Here is a 16032-nt window from a genome sequence, read left to right on the forward strand (position 1 = left end):
ACAAGCTGACTCATCTCCCTTACAGATATCTATATATGGATCCCTCATCCCAGAGATCCAGAGGCTGGAATTTTGCATATTGTAAGGAATTGCTGTTGGTTTCTTGAGACAACATCAGAGTGTTGGGTGATCTAAGCTTTGTATGAGGTGAAGAGGGGCTTCCTTGTTGAGGGGATTATGTTGGGTCAGAACAACTGGTTGTAACTCCCTTGGCTCTTTCTTGTTTATCAATAAAATCTATTCAAGTTTTCCTCCATACTCTTGCGTCATTTATGTTTTCTGCATTTGTATGGTCAATTTACATCTGATCCTAGATTTTTTACGATTATAGATCCATGTTCTTGTATAGTGCTATGCTACTGTGATCTTACAGGTACTCTGTGAAGCTGGGCGTGCAAGGGAACAAGTAGCGAAAGACTATGAAGAGAGAGAGGAATCGAACTAGGAGATTAGCGCAAGACAGAGGTTGGTCTTCTTTGTTCTTCTCTCATCTATACTTCATAAAGGAAAAACGAAAGTAGCTTTACTTTGTTTGTTTCTAAGGTAGCTATCACACCTTAGTGGGATAAGCAGTTCTGTGTAGACACTTTTCCCTGTAACAAAATGGCGACTCCGCTGGGGACGAATTAGTTTGTTTGTTTATCTTCCTTGTTGTCTATTTTATAAACTTACAGATGGAGCCTGAAGTCGAGCCAGGTAGCTTTCGAACTGCATTTGCTATGCAAATGCAAAGTAGATAAATGCCGCTTCAGTCAATCTCCGGGATTTGTTTATAAATTAAACAACTGATTTACAAACTCTCTGATTGCCCTTTGTGATAGCTCTTAGATCCTCCTTAGATCTACCCCTGATTGTTGCATTACTGATTACCATTTGCTCGGCCAAAACCCATGAACTGAACTGCAAACTGTGACCCAGAACCCAAGCAAAGTCTCGTCTCTGGCCCAGCGCAGGTACTGTTCTGTGAATCTGAAATTCAACGCACTTTCTCGAGTGTAGTAGGTGCGCTGCATTTCAAATTCCCTGTGTTATAGGGGCGCTGATCAGACTAGGCATTGTTCAGTTTTGGTTTTTGTGATTCATTCAGTTCTATTCATGAATTTTGCTGCTTGTGATCAGTATATCTCTGTTTGAAACCCCTTTTCCTTGCTGTTATTTCGCCTCCTTTGTATAAAAGAACTGTAAAGGTTTTTGTGTATTTTTTGAGTCATTTTCAGTTCTCCTTTGAAAAAGTAACATAATCGCACTGTCGTCCTTTGATTTGAAAGTGTCGCAAGTGTTGTTTTCGGTCATAGGAAAGAGTTTGGTTGCTGTAGATAGTCGATTATCCTGTTACTATTGTATTTGGTCTGAATTTGTAATTTTTCTAGTGTCGAAAGCAAGTATTCATTTCTAAATCGTAAAGTGTTGTGATTGTCTCCATTGTTTGATTTCGAAAAGAAACTTGTTGGTAATTGTCGCTTGAAAAGTAATTCAGATTTGTGCATTAGCTTTCTTTTTTCATTCACATACTAAGAAAGCTGAAAACAAATACATGCATGTGCATTTGCATTTAGACTGTTTGATTGGTTTGATTTAGGAAAGTGCATTTAGAGTGTGCTCTTTGCTCTTTGTGAAAGAATAGTGTCTCTCTTTCCTTAGTAGCTAGGATTTTCATTGCACAAAGAAGATAAAACATTGTTTGTCATCTTAGATTGCATTTTAGGAATTACACATCTACATCTCGCGGTGAACCTGAAAGGAAAACTTCATAAACAAGATAAACTATAAAATAAATTCAATGAATCTAACAACGCTTTGGAACCTAACACACAACATTTAGAAGTCTAGGCTAGAGACGTATTCCGGCGTCGTAAAGCTTGGTAACTGTTGTTCTCACTGATGGTTGGGTGATTCCTCCACTTCGAGATGATAAGTGCCAGTATGGACTTGTGCTCCCACGTACCATCGAGTATATTTTGGGAGACCACAATAGGCTTAATCCTTTATCCATACGAAGCCGTGTCTGCCGCCCTATCGATCGCAATGCACTGAACACAGCATTTGGGAAGATTGACTGCCGTACCGTAAAAAGTATTCTGCAGTTTTGCGATTGGTTTGGTAATCCCTCTACCTAGATTTCCAGAGCAGTCCCTTTCATTCCTTTTTAGACTCCTTAATGGAAAAGGTCCATCTGAGCACTTGTCACTTCAGGCTCATTAAAAATCGAAGGCGACTAGAGTCATATTTTGTTTTTTCTCGACTCTTAAAAATTGAAAAAACAAGTTGTGTCAAAGCGTCTAAAATTTATTTTAAATGGAATAATCATCACCTTTCCCTACATTGATCTTAGGTTGGGAAAATGGAACCCACCAACCAAGGAATTCCCCTTGGAGGAAATCCTAGTCCCTTCTCCTCCTGGGGAGATGTTGGTGCACCTCATATGGCCACATTGTCGCTTCCAAGATTGACAATCGGCTTGCCCGTATGGATCTTCTCAACTTCTGTCATTCAGAACACCGCAATTCCTGAACAATCGAGTTAGAAACTAGACGAATCCAGAGTTACCCACCAACCTTCTACTTCCTCCAATTCTTCCTCTCCTCCTTCTTGTTCACTTGATGGGGTTGGTAAAGCCAAAAACCAAGTATCTGAGAAGAAGAAGGAAAAGAAGAAGAAAGAGAAGAAGAAGAAGGAGCCAAAAGCGAAAGGGGGCAACCAAGCGTCGTCTAGCAAAAATCCACACACTGCACCGACCAGGCCTAAATCGCCATGTGTCATTTGCAAAGGAGACCATTATCACAAAGATTGTCCTTGCATCCCTCAGATCTTAAGGGACTGGTCTCCTCGTTTGCACAACCTGGTGTCGTCAACCTCTGATGATCATGTTGAAAGCACACCGTCGACTAGTGAAAGTGAAGCCCCAGGACAAAAAGGAAAATATAGATTTCCTTGTAAACTGTGTGAGGGTGACCATGCCATCCACCGTTGTCCCTTCTTAGATGAGGCTAAAAGAGTTTTGGACAATCGTCCGGTTTCACCATTACGACTTCCTCCTGGATATAAAAAACTCTTGCTGAGTCCGTCACTAGTTGAAAATCCGGCTGACCCGCCCAGGTGGTCAGCCGAAGCATCTATCATTGAAGACAAACCATCTGAACCCATGCCAGACGAAAGTCAAAAGGTCGAGGCGGCAGTTGACCCGGTCTTGCCTTCAGAGGTTCCATCTTCAGATGATACAATCACAGAAGAGAATAAGGATGACACCGTCCAAATTCTTTTCGTAAGCACAGACTCCGATGAACATGGGGGCAATTTACCCATTCCTTTACCATAGGAAGGAAGTTCGTCAGAGTCATACCCGGCCGTCTATTCGGTCCCACCTCCAAGCAACCTAGTTGTTTGCTTCGACTGGAATCAACTAGGCAGACCCCGTTTACTAGCCAGTGTACCATTCCAAATTATTGCTCAAATATATAGAATGGTTATGGCCGGTACCATCATAGATGAAGGGGCTTCTGTGAGTATCCTTTCCTCGACTGCTTGGAAAGCGCTTGGTTCGCCATCGCTTTTGCCTGAGATGAGAAATCTAACAGGCTTTGACAAAGGAACCAGTTGACCGTTAGGGATCCTTCCCAATGTGCCCATAACATTGAGAAGGACAACCGTTCACATGAACGTAATGGTAGTTCAAGGACCCCTGGATTATAATCTACTCCTTGGACGAGACTATATTTATTGCATGTAGGCGATTTTCTCTTCACTCTTTAGAGTAATGTGTTTTCCGCACGAAGGAAGAGTGGTCAAGCTCGTAGACTAGCTTTCATTTACCGGATCACACATAGCAAATAGTCATATACCATCCCTAAATGGTCTTTTCACATAAGGAATGTCTCATCAATCCCCAATCCGTCCACCTGATGAGCGCGAGTGACTCGGGGGACATGACTGAAACCCAGGGGGCATGCACCCTGGTCTGCTTCGGCAGGAAAACTTCGGGTATAGGGTAGGTTTCCACGAGAGATATATGACTGGTCTGTACTCCCGTCTGTGATTGGAAGAGGGAGTTATTCTGGAACAAGATTCTCTTGTCAAAGTTACGTGAGTGGAGTAGCCTCCTCCACTCACCTTTGTCTATTTCAGTAGACATCGTCGAAGAAGTGTTTTGTTTGCGCGTGAATAGAAAAATCTTTTGTAACCTGAAAGAGGATTACCTTTCCTGATAAAACAAATGTTTTGTCGGTAGAACAAAAGGTGGCATTGAAACTTTATTTTATACCTGGGGGCATGCAAACCTTTTGGCATGCAAGCGAAGAGCGACTATTTATTTTTTAAATTTGTAGGTCCTATAACCCTTTAAACTCGTAGGATTGGTCGTTTCCTAACTTGCATAAAGAAAGGATGTGGGGAAAAACTCTAAAAATTGCCGTTTTAAATGGGACATTCTTATTATACGACTGGATTAATCGAGCAGTTTTAGCGCATAGTTCAAGCTCGTTAAAAAATAAACATAAGCCATGAGCAAATGTTTCCCCCCGCGTTTCAGCTCATTAAAAAAATGAACTATTTCCCAGTAAATAACCATCGTGAATGTAGTACTTCAGCCTTTAAAAGCCTTGGTCGTGTTCTCATCATCATCTCCACTCTGTATTGGCCGATCATTCACCTCCATTTGATTGTTTACCCCTTTTGAGGAACAGCTGCGAAGAGTGATCTCACTAGCCATCCTTGTAACACTGCCATGATTGGAACATTCCAAACCTTACCTGGAATCAGCTGCTACCCAATTTTATCACTCATTCCTAAAAAGACGAGTCTCCTTTAAGCTCTTTTCAACTGACTCGTAAAATATGAAAAGATTGCCGAGCCATTGGCCTCTCCAGCTCGTTAAAGGGACCGGAAGTGCTATCCCTCCTCTAAATTTTAATCTTTTTGGACCTGAGGGATTATTACAAAAAAATATCGAGCGCTTGTTTTGTTCGGCTCGTTAAACGGATCGAAAATTCATCCCTTCTGTATTGTTTTATACTTTTTCGGACTTAAGGGATTAGATGACGAAAAAGGAATTTTAGAGTTTCCTTTACGTTCCTTTTCAGACTCTCTAAAATTGAAAAGGACCGAGTTATCTTTGTCGTTAAACTCGTTAAAACTTCATAGCGACAAACTTGTCCATAGCAGACAAGAACGAGTTTCACTATCGCTAGGCTCGTTAAAACATAGCGATGGGTTTGCGCAAAGGGAAAATTATAGAACAAGCATATGCTATCCTCCTCAAGCTTGACAAAAATAAAGAGGTATTGGTCAGCAATGACTAGGGAAAATTGGGAAGAAAACTTGAAGAAAATTTGTTGGTAGCAAGTCGCTCTTGAACATGACACTTTCACTCTGCATCCAAGTCAGGTTGGGTTGTTTCATTCATCGGTCACATCACCATGGTCCCATCACACCATCCACATTTGGGGTTAATGCTACAAGTCCATCACGTCAGTGTCGCCGATATGTTCAAGAGAAGTCATTCAGAGAATTCACCTGTGTCTCACCCGCTACAATACATTTACACTCCATTCTTTCATGACCGCCACCCTGAACCGTATGTCATCAGATCGTTTTCACCTCCATTAAAATCATTTGCTCTGTTTCGTGTCATTGATGTGGGATTCATTAAGGCCCTCCTGTGACGGATTACTTCTTGTCGACATCAGCTCATTATCCAAGAATTCGATTTAGGAACACCCCGTTCAGTACTTTGAAGCTTGCATGCCTCAATGGCAAGTTTCTCACTTCCAGCGACAGGTTTACATCAATGGCCTTCGACCGAAAGATTTCGCATGGTGTTCAACGCCAAGTCCTTTATTCACACCACGTGAATTGTACTGAAGTACCTTGATGGTCATGATCATTATCGATGATTCCTCTCGCGCCTGTTAACAGCTTACATCATTGGCTGGTAATCAGGCGATGTCTTTCCATGTTCGACTCCAGAACATCTCTCACAAGGATGGACTTGTACTTCGAGTGAAGATAGAATGAGATTGAAGACCCAAGATCTAATTTCATCCATCCGGGCTGCGATATATATTCAGGGAAATAAAGACATCAAATGTACATCATTGCTGCACAGATAATCATCCAATCAAAGGGATGATGACTCTACCAGAATCATCAGTCTACACTCAGACGATTGTCTGTCCTATGTACATGAAAATGAATTTATAAAGCTGAGCATGGGAATGCCCGCCTCAGCTAGATCATGAAAATATTATGAAGATAATGTATTGTATTGTATCTTATTACAGGTCTCCTCCCAGCTTGAAAGAACTTCGGATCCTCATAATAAAGCATTTCACCCGACATCAAAAGATTAACGACCTCATACTTTAGGGGGAAACTGTTATAGACATTTTTGGGCACTACAACCCCAAGCATGAAATGTCCATAAACCAAGGGTTCCTAAGTCCCTAAAAGTGTTGTTCTAACCCCTAAAGGAACAAGGTCAACTGATTACAGCTTCTCCCAGAAGTTCTCCATGAAAAACTGCTCAGAACTGGTCAAAACAGGATCATTTTAGCTGCTCCATAGGCAAAGTGTGTTGCATCTCACCTAAATACACTGTGTGGGTGTGTTGCAATTCAAAAAGCCCTTCTATGGGGTGCGATGGGTGAGAAGTGACAAATGGTAGTGTCATTCCGTGAGGTGGAGAGGCATGGAAACTTCCAGAAACTTCTCTTGTGACACTTGCCTCTCTAAATTCAACCAAGGATGAGTAAGAGATCATCAATCTCTAAGTGGAAGCAAGAACTATCAGAGGGAAGCCACTAATAAAATCACAAGCTGACTCATCTCCCTTACAGATATCTATATATGGATCCCTCATCCCAGAGATCCAGAGGCTGGAATTTTGCATATTGTAAGGAATTGCTGTTGGTTTCTTGAGACAACATCAGAGTGTTGGGTGATCTAAGCTTTGTATGAGGTGAAGAGGGGCTTCCTTGTTGAGGGGATGATGCTAGGTCAGAACAACTGGTTGTAACTCCCTTGGCTCTTTCTTGTTTATCAATAAAAGCTATTCAAGTTTTCCTCCATACTCTTGTGTCATTTATGTTTTCTGCATTTGTATGGTCAATTTACATCTGATCCTAGATTGTTTATGATTATAGATCCATGTTCTTGTATAGTGCTATGCTACTGTGATCTTACAGGTACTCTGTGAAGCTGGGCGTGCAAGGGAACAAGTAGCGAAAGACTATCAAGAGAGAGAGGAATCGAACTAGGAGATTAGCGCAAGACAGAGGTTGGTCTTCTTTGTTCTTCTCTCATCTATACTTCATAAAGGAAAAATGAAAGTAGCTTTACTTTGTTTGTTTCTAAGGTAGCTATCACACCTTAGTGGGATAAGTAATTCTGTGTAGACACTTTTCCCTGTAACAACGATTCATGTATCATTTGACAGAGATCTCAATTTATGTATATGTATTTGTACTTGCTTGCAGGTTTTTTGACGGCAGACCAGTTCCCTGGACTAATTTATAAATCATTTCATCCCTCATTCCAGCTCGACCTTCACGCTTTAGGGGGCATCTATTACACAACATTTTGTCATGTCCCTGTACTCCCCATTCCTTGATCTTGGAGGACCTCTACAGTGAACCACACATGCTTTTCCTTCATGGAGAAACTCCCATTATGTCTCTCTTCATGAGGAGATCATTTCCCTTTTGCACCATTTCCCTTGAAACTTCTGCTTTGCCCAGTTTACAAGACCAGCGCCAATGGCCTTTGTCTCCCCCGCACTGATGTGTAGAGATTAGCACTTCTCCTCATTCGGACCGGAGCGACTGAGCTGTGTTCTAGTCACGTCGGTCCTGTTATGGAAAGTTTTTTAAATTGATGCCGAAGCTTCCAGCTCTAGAAGCTTTGTAACGGAAGTCTGGTAAATGGGTTGGCCGGATGGGGTCGAGGATGACAGTTTGGGCTTCTTTCCCCTATAATGATGGAACTACCTCAAGGGATAAGTCCTTCTCCCATAAGAAGAGGATCCAACTCCCATCCATATTTCCTATATAAACCTCCCTTCTTCCCAAGCACAAACTAGTGTGAATGTTATAGTCACAGTTGATAGTTTTGGTAGAGTTGTTGTTGAGTGTTGATACTATTTTGGAGTAGACAAGCAAGTTATTACTAGTTTTAGCTACCGAGTTGTGTGAGGGAGAAGTGTGTTTTGGTTTGGAGTGAAGCCCAAAGGGAAGATACTTTAAACTATTGTTGTTTGAAGCCATCATGAAATGCTAGCAGAAGTGTGTGGGAACCTGGTCTTGTCAAAGGAAGACTGAGACGTCAAGGAAAATGGTTGTAATCTCTCTTTGATATTAATATATGAATTTATTGATTGATTTCCTACATGTTTTGTAATATTACATATCCATGTCTTAATGCTTCTTGACTCGTTAAGTAGGTTGAAATGCAATTTGTCTATTATTATGTTTGTGTGCTGTTGTTGTTTACTTGTTTTAGGAACTTGAAGAAGGAAGCAAGAGATTGCTGGAGCGAGCAAGCAAAGACTTAATCAAACAGGATAAACGACCAAGAGGTAGGCCCTCTTGATTGATTGCAACCTAAGGAAATCTTTCATATAATGTATCTATTGTGGGTAGACCCATCATCGGGCTAGAGGAATTCGTTCATGTCCGCACTTATAATTTTACTTCACCACACCCCTCATCCCAATTGAAACAATTCAGGTGACTTGGCTTGGTATGCGTGCTGACTGATCAAAAGGATGAAAGGGGCTACATCTTTAACTTAAGCTAGTGAAGGAACCATGATGATCAAATAATCGAACAATACTTCCAGAGGAGTTAGACTCGATTTACACAAGACAAGGTCCATACGGAGAGCTGGAGTTCTATCAATGTGTTGCCAAAGTTGTAGTGGCTACAATCACCCCCCAAAATTTTTCTTACGCTTCGTTTTGGAGCCTCCCTACTAAATTCCAAGCAACTTATCTTACACTTCCCAAGTACTTATGCTTTCATTTGAGTTTTATCCTTCGCTTTACAACTTGTGTTTTCTTACTTGCTTTGCTGTCTAACCACAATGTGACCTCCCCACTTGGTTGCAATCCGGTTCTAGCAATCTGCGCAATCCTAGAGGGAAAGCAGTCTTTCTCTTAGGAAATATGCAGTTCAGCTTACCAACAACCTTTAGCTCCAGAATTGTGCATACCTAGCTGGCAACTTGTATTCAGCTGGGAAATTGCGCATAGCATGAGAGGCATCCAGAGCCACTCAACCCAGAAATTGCGCAGAACTTGCTATGCTAAGAAGACTGCTCAGTGCATGATCTAGAGAGTTGCCTGGTCCTTCACATAACTATGCAATCTTCCTGAACAATGCATGGCCATTTTCCCAAAAATAAAGGAGCTAAAGGGAAAATTACATCCATGGGAAGTAGGGATCCATTATTCGTCACCTAAGGTGACACATTACACTCATTTGAAGGTTTTGTCAAGTGTCGCTGTTGTCCTTGATCTCAAGCGTACGGGTCATGAATTCCATGTTGCCTAACTCTATGTAATGAATGCCTCTAGAGATCACTTACACATTTAATCATCAAGCTCTAGCTTCCATAGGAAATCAAGGAGCCTTCAGAGTATTTTCATCGCTTTTTGGGGTGAGTTTTTCTTTTATTTCCTTTTGCTGCTTTTTCTGTCGCTTTTGTTTGTTTAGCTTGTGAGAGTGTTGTTTCACTAGTTTTATTGAAAGACCACTAGAGTTTTAAATTGTTTTATCTTGTATAAATGTTGTTTCAAGTTATACATTGCCTTCCCCAAGCGTCACATGAGTTTTCCCATTTTTGCGCCAACGGTTGCCGTGTGATGACTCCCTTCACATGCCTCCCATTCCTTCAGTTCGATACATTGTTGCACTTGTTCGACATGCATACATCTACACTTTGTTAGATCTACACTCATCCTTACATCATCCTTCACATATTCTTGTTTTCTCACTTGCCATGGACAGATCTAGGCTCCCCCTATCCGGATCCCACACTTCACTACATGCATTGCGAAATATGGGAGCTTAAGTCCTTTGACTTGGCTTCTGGAATTGTGCAGAGCTTGTCTTGGGCTGGCTCCAACTACACACTATGCAGTTCCAGTATCCCAATTTGGTCACTGAGACTCCGCAATGCACAGTCTCTCTCAGGCCCTGACCCAAACTGAACTGAAAATTGCACAGTTCCACTCATCAATATTCCACACTGACTGCTAGGACTGTGCAGTGTACAGTTCCCATAGTCAATCACTCACCCTTGTTAGTTGAAATTTCATAATTCCTCTCATTAAATGCCCTGGTTACTTCTTGATCATGTTGTGAAGTTAGATTTGTAAGAGCTAATGTTTACTTGCCATGAGTGTCCGTTTTATCCCACAGGTACCATACTCGTGAAGCACTTCTCTCTAGTAGGCATTGCACCATGGCACCAAAGAGAGATGTTTCAAGAACGACCGCTGAAAGCAGTACTGGGGAAGTAGTTGAGAAAACGTCAGTTTAATTTCCAATATATGCAGATTCCTAATCATTTACAGAAAAGTAATCAACAGTAACATGGCAGCAGGACCAACAACAATGGCATAAGGAAACAATCTAGTACAAGATCAGGGAAAGAGGAAATTGCTGACATAATAAAGGGAGAAAAAAGCTACAGAGTGAAAGCGCATTCAATCTTCATGCAAGAAACTTTGATAGTAGAAGAAAAAGGAAGAAGTGGACACACATGATAGAGCATAGGGAGAGAGAGAAGAGCAGAGATTTTAGGTAGTAGAACTGAGATCGCAGCAAGCCGAAGAAGCACTGAAGGAAGAATGAGAGTCGAGAAGGAAAGAACAATAAAAGAAGCATAAATAAGAAGAAGAACATAGACAAGGTGCAATAACATAGAAAACAATACCAATACAGGATGATGATCCAAAAAATCAAGCAATTGAGGAAGAGAGTGAACAAATGCATGTTCCCTCACCAAATTTAAGCACAAGAACCAAGTTTGATTAGAGGTCGACAGGTATAGGGAGCAACTCAGGCGAGAGGACACCAGGGATGACTTGGATCTCAGTGCACAAAATATGCAAAGTACATCGGTGGTCCTGTCATGGTATACACCATGTTGCACATGCTTAAGGACGAGATGGACACAAGTTCCAAGACCATATATCTGGAAGCTACGGAGGCAAGGGTTCGCTATCAAGAAGACACCATCAAGTAGTTTGGGGACATCATAGCATAGTACCAAGATTGGCATCAATACGTGACCGAGAATTATCAAGTGGAGGTTTCCTAGTTGGTCTTTCCCCAAACTTTAGAGTCACATTGTTGTGTTGTGTTAGGCTGTCTCTAGTCTATTTTGTCTCACATGTGTACATGTGGAAAATGTATATCATTTGTAAATATGTTGTAAGTGAAATTATAAGTGTCATTAGTGGAATGTGAACAGTCATTATGTAATGTAAAGAGTTATTTGTAAGAAGTTTAAGAGTCATGAGGATAGTCAAAGAGTCACAAATGGGAATGTCAAGGGTCACCCCACCCTTTGTTATAAATAGAACCTCACAACTCATAGAACATGCTTTTGGGAGCTAAGATTTTGGCTAGGCATTGCTTAGAAAAGGCCTGGAGAGTATTGTGATGAGCCTTGGCTTCTCCACAACATAGAGGGAGTACATTTATTTGGAGGAGCAGGTGGTGTTGACTGTAATGTTCCACTATTGGGGCTAGTGGCTATCAATGGTGTATGTATGGATGGAACTTTGACTTAATAATATAACTGAGCCAACACATTTTCATGCATATGTTGTTATTGTAGTTGGAATATTCTGGTTGCTTTAGCAATGAATGTTATTTAACTTACGCATTTGTGTATGAACTATTTTTTATGCAATTGTATGAATCTTGTTGAAGACATGTTTTTGTATTAACCCGTCACTTTGGTTTGTGGACTATTCTGCTTCTAGCTTGTGATGTCATTTCGCTTGTGTGTTCCTTTCAGGTTGCGTACTTTTACAGGTTTCTAATGGACACACTTCCTTTTCCCATCTATGTGTTAGGACCCCTATGCATCTCACTTGATTCACTGCAAGGTCACACACTTGCTTCCGACAAAGTTATCATACTTACCTCTACTCGCTACTGCGGTTAAGGCACTACTTTACTACCCACTATTGGGACTCCTAATCCAAATGGTCCGAGGTCTAGTTGGGACTTCTTACTGGGGAGATCCCTTGACATGTTGGTGGGTCCAACACTGTCAACATGGAGAAAACCACACAAATGATTTATATGAAAGATCTTGTAGGCACCAACCTACTATTACATCAATTTGTAGGCACCTACAAGAGACACCATTCCCCTCTCTTGCTATGTAGGAACCAACCTACATGAGACACCAATCCAATCTACTACTTTGTAGGCACCAACCCACAATAGATGCCAATCCCCTCTACTACTTTATAGGCACCAACCTATAGGAGATGTCAATGCCCTTTGTTGCTTTATTGGCACCAACCTACAAGATATGATAATCCCCTATACTCCCTACATGAGACACCAATCCCCTCTTTTTCTTTGCAAGAAACAAACTACAAGAGACACCAATCCCCTCTGTTGCTTTGTAGCCATTAACCTATAAGAGACACAAATCCTCATCGCTGCAAATTTTTATTATGCACCAACCTACTTTACTGAATTTTCTTACTTCTTCACAACGTTTGTTATTTGATGATGTTTTCACCAAGTTTTCTTACTACTTGTATCCTCACTGGGTATTTTAGTTACTTTTGCCTTCATCAGGTCTACTTGCTATTTCTTCCTTTATCAAGTCTACTTTTCCCAATTATTTTTTCTTTCGGCTTCTTCCCAAGAATGATTGTGATAGCTCAAAAAACCACTCCCTTGGGTCCAATAGAAGAGAAAACCATATTCAAAGTCTAGATTCCAAAATTGATTTGTTTAAATATTACAAAACCCCTAATTGGTGCCTTCAAAGCTCCTATGCAATTATATCCAAGTGACACTAGGCCAATAAACACTATGTGTACACTGACTACAAGCAATAGAGAGCCAACAATTCCTTAGTTACATTGTGATGAAGAAATAGAGTGATAAATTGCATGGATGAGGTTATAATAAGTCAAAATCAATCACTCAAATAGGGTAATGTTCAAAGGACTATACATGGTAAAAATAATGTCTACATTCAATATGATCACTACCTAGGAATATCTATAAATGCAAGCTCCCCATAGATAATCATGGAGGAAAAAATAACATATGATGAAGTGCTGTTGGAGTTTTCACTCATAGTTCTCTCTATGATAATCCATTAGTATAGGTCCAACAAACAATGAGTTGCAAGTGAGGGGAGGACAATAGACAAGTACCGTGGAAGTGCATGACAATTTACACACTACTTTCGATATAATACAAACACAAATAGATTTTCCCATGAGATCTCATTTTCTCATTTTATTCTCTTATATTTACATGCTAATTATCAATGTGGTTATATGTTGTGCTAACATTTTTTTTACAGGGCATAGGGTTTGGTGACTAGTTGTTGTGTGTAGGTATTGAGAAGCAAGGACATGAGCATAGATCTCTAGAGGTTCCCCAAGTTGGCTGCACTAATGAAAGAACTCTTTTTGATAAGAGGTATAGTCTCTTTATATTCTTTGTAATTTCTTATATAGGCATACATCCATTGGGATCTACTTGTTTATCTTTTTTCCGTGTAAAACACATATTTTCTTATAATAAGTGAATTTGTTTCTCTGTTTTTAGGGTTTTGAACTCTCTTGGGTTTGATTCCCATCAAGGAAATTTCTGGGTAGATACCTCTATCATCATTGTCCTATGATCCCTCTTCTTTTTGGTTGCTTGTGAGTATGTCTTCTTGATTGGATTTTTTCCTATTAGTGCATGTTTTCTTGCTAGCTACAATTTGGTTTTGAGTAGGATTTTTTGCATGTTTTCATTTGATTTCTTTTGCTATTAGTTTGAAGCTATGATTCTAAACTATATTGTGTTTCTAAGATCTTAATGAGAGTGCGTGAGGATTGTACTCATCATTGCATTTGAAAATTAAAAATCTTACCCTTCTCTAATTAGGTTTCATCGAAGATCAAAATTCGCAAGAGAATTTCCATGCATGGTCTTCCTAGAAACATGAGTCTAAAAACACCATTCAAGTTTTATCCATATACCCTTGACATAATAAAACAACCAATAAAATTAGCACCTAAGAGTACTTGGTTTCGAGAATAAGATCCATTAAGTAAGAGGCTAGCATAACTATCCCAACCATTTCCTCACAAATGACTTGGGCATCATTTAACCATGATTTTTCTATGGGATGATCCATTTGATCACTGGTTTGCTTGATTTCTTCCTTAGATTGTATAAGTGCATGTTGTTTGGTCATGTCTAGTGGCCTTACGATATTTGTTTGTACATTCATGTACATATTTTCCCACCATTGTTAGTGTACATATTTTGGAAAGTTTTACCAAAAATAATTCACTTAAGTCACTAGTGAAAAGTGACCCTAACAACAAGATGTGGCCGTTTACGCTTCATATCTACAATGACAAAAGAATAAAACCCTGCAGAAAAAAGATCATGTGTAATGTAAAATATAGAACAACAAGAAATAACCGATGCAATAACCCAATAAAATAATATTTTAATGAATAATATTTTTATTAATAACACTTGGTGAAAAATATTTACAACATGGGTCTGTAAATCCCCTTCCGTGGGATGGGTCCTTTGATGTCCTTGTGCTTCAATGATTTGTTTCTCTCTCTCAATATGCAGAAAACCCAAAACAAAATAGAACTCAAGTGGAAGATCAAATGACATAAGATGATAATGGTGGCGATGATAGTGATCATGGTGAAGAATGAAAGGAAAACCCTCTTATTTATAGCAAAGTATTGGGTTGATCTCAAAAATGGAAAATATTTAAATAATATTGACCAAATCAAGATTTAACTGTTAGGAATACTTTATTATATTTTTTGGAGAGAGAAAAGATATTCAAAATGGTCAAATATCTTTATTTAGAAATAATTAATAAATAAAATGATTTATTGATTACTTCACGATGATCAAGAAATGTGTGAAATTGAAATAATTATTAAATAGTTATGTAACAATTATTCCAAAAATAGGATTAAGGGATAATAAATAAATAATGATTTATTTAATTATTCCAAGATGATTTAGTCAAATGTGACAAGGAATAATTACCAAATAATTATTTAATAACTATTCCTAGAGAAAATTAAATAAATAATGATTTATTCAATTATTCTCATGGGGTTTTCTAGTTTTAATAAGAAATAATTTAATAAAAGTGGTTTACTAAATCATTTCCTATGGTAAAAGTGATTTTACTATGGTAAAATTAATCCTACATGGTTTATTTCGATCCACATAGTTAGAAATGGCTAGGTGATCATTTTTTAGGTGATAACATATTGCCTCCCAACGTACGAAAGTCAGGAGAAAATCCTATGACCGAAATACATTATAGGATACAATTCCATGAGACACCAAAGGGGGGTCGAAAAGAGAGAGAGAGAGGGAGAGAGAGAGAGTTGAAGCAATGCAAGGAAGGATGGAGGAATGGAGGGGACAAGACCTACTAAGCAGATATAAGTCTCCTTTTATTTTGGAGTACATGATCTCAAATGAGGCGAGGGAGGCATGCCCATACTCACTGTGATAATTGAGTATGAATAAATACGGTGACCCCAACAATGTGGGAAAGTACATGATACATGCTACATGATGTGCTGGCATCAATGGGCCAGAAAGTGATACAATAATAGAATGAGTCCCATATACATAATGTGCCTGGAAAATAGAGGCCAAGAATAAATACAATAACATAAGATGATATGAGTACATGAGACATAATTCCCCTCAAGATGAAATAGTGAGGGAGAATCACGACCAAATAATCCCTACTACATAGGGAAGGGATCTAAAGATATGA

Source organism: Pinus tabuliformis, chromosome 3_2 (genome assembly GCF_031772625.1).
Source record: "Pinus tabuliformis cultivar Carrire ecotype Pingquan chromosome 3_2, CPIR1, whole genome shotgun sequence".
NCBI classification, from domain to species: domain Eukaryota; kingdom Viridiplantae; phylum Streptophyta; class Pinopsida; order Pinales; family Pinaceae; genus Pinus; species Pinus tabuliformis.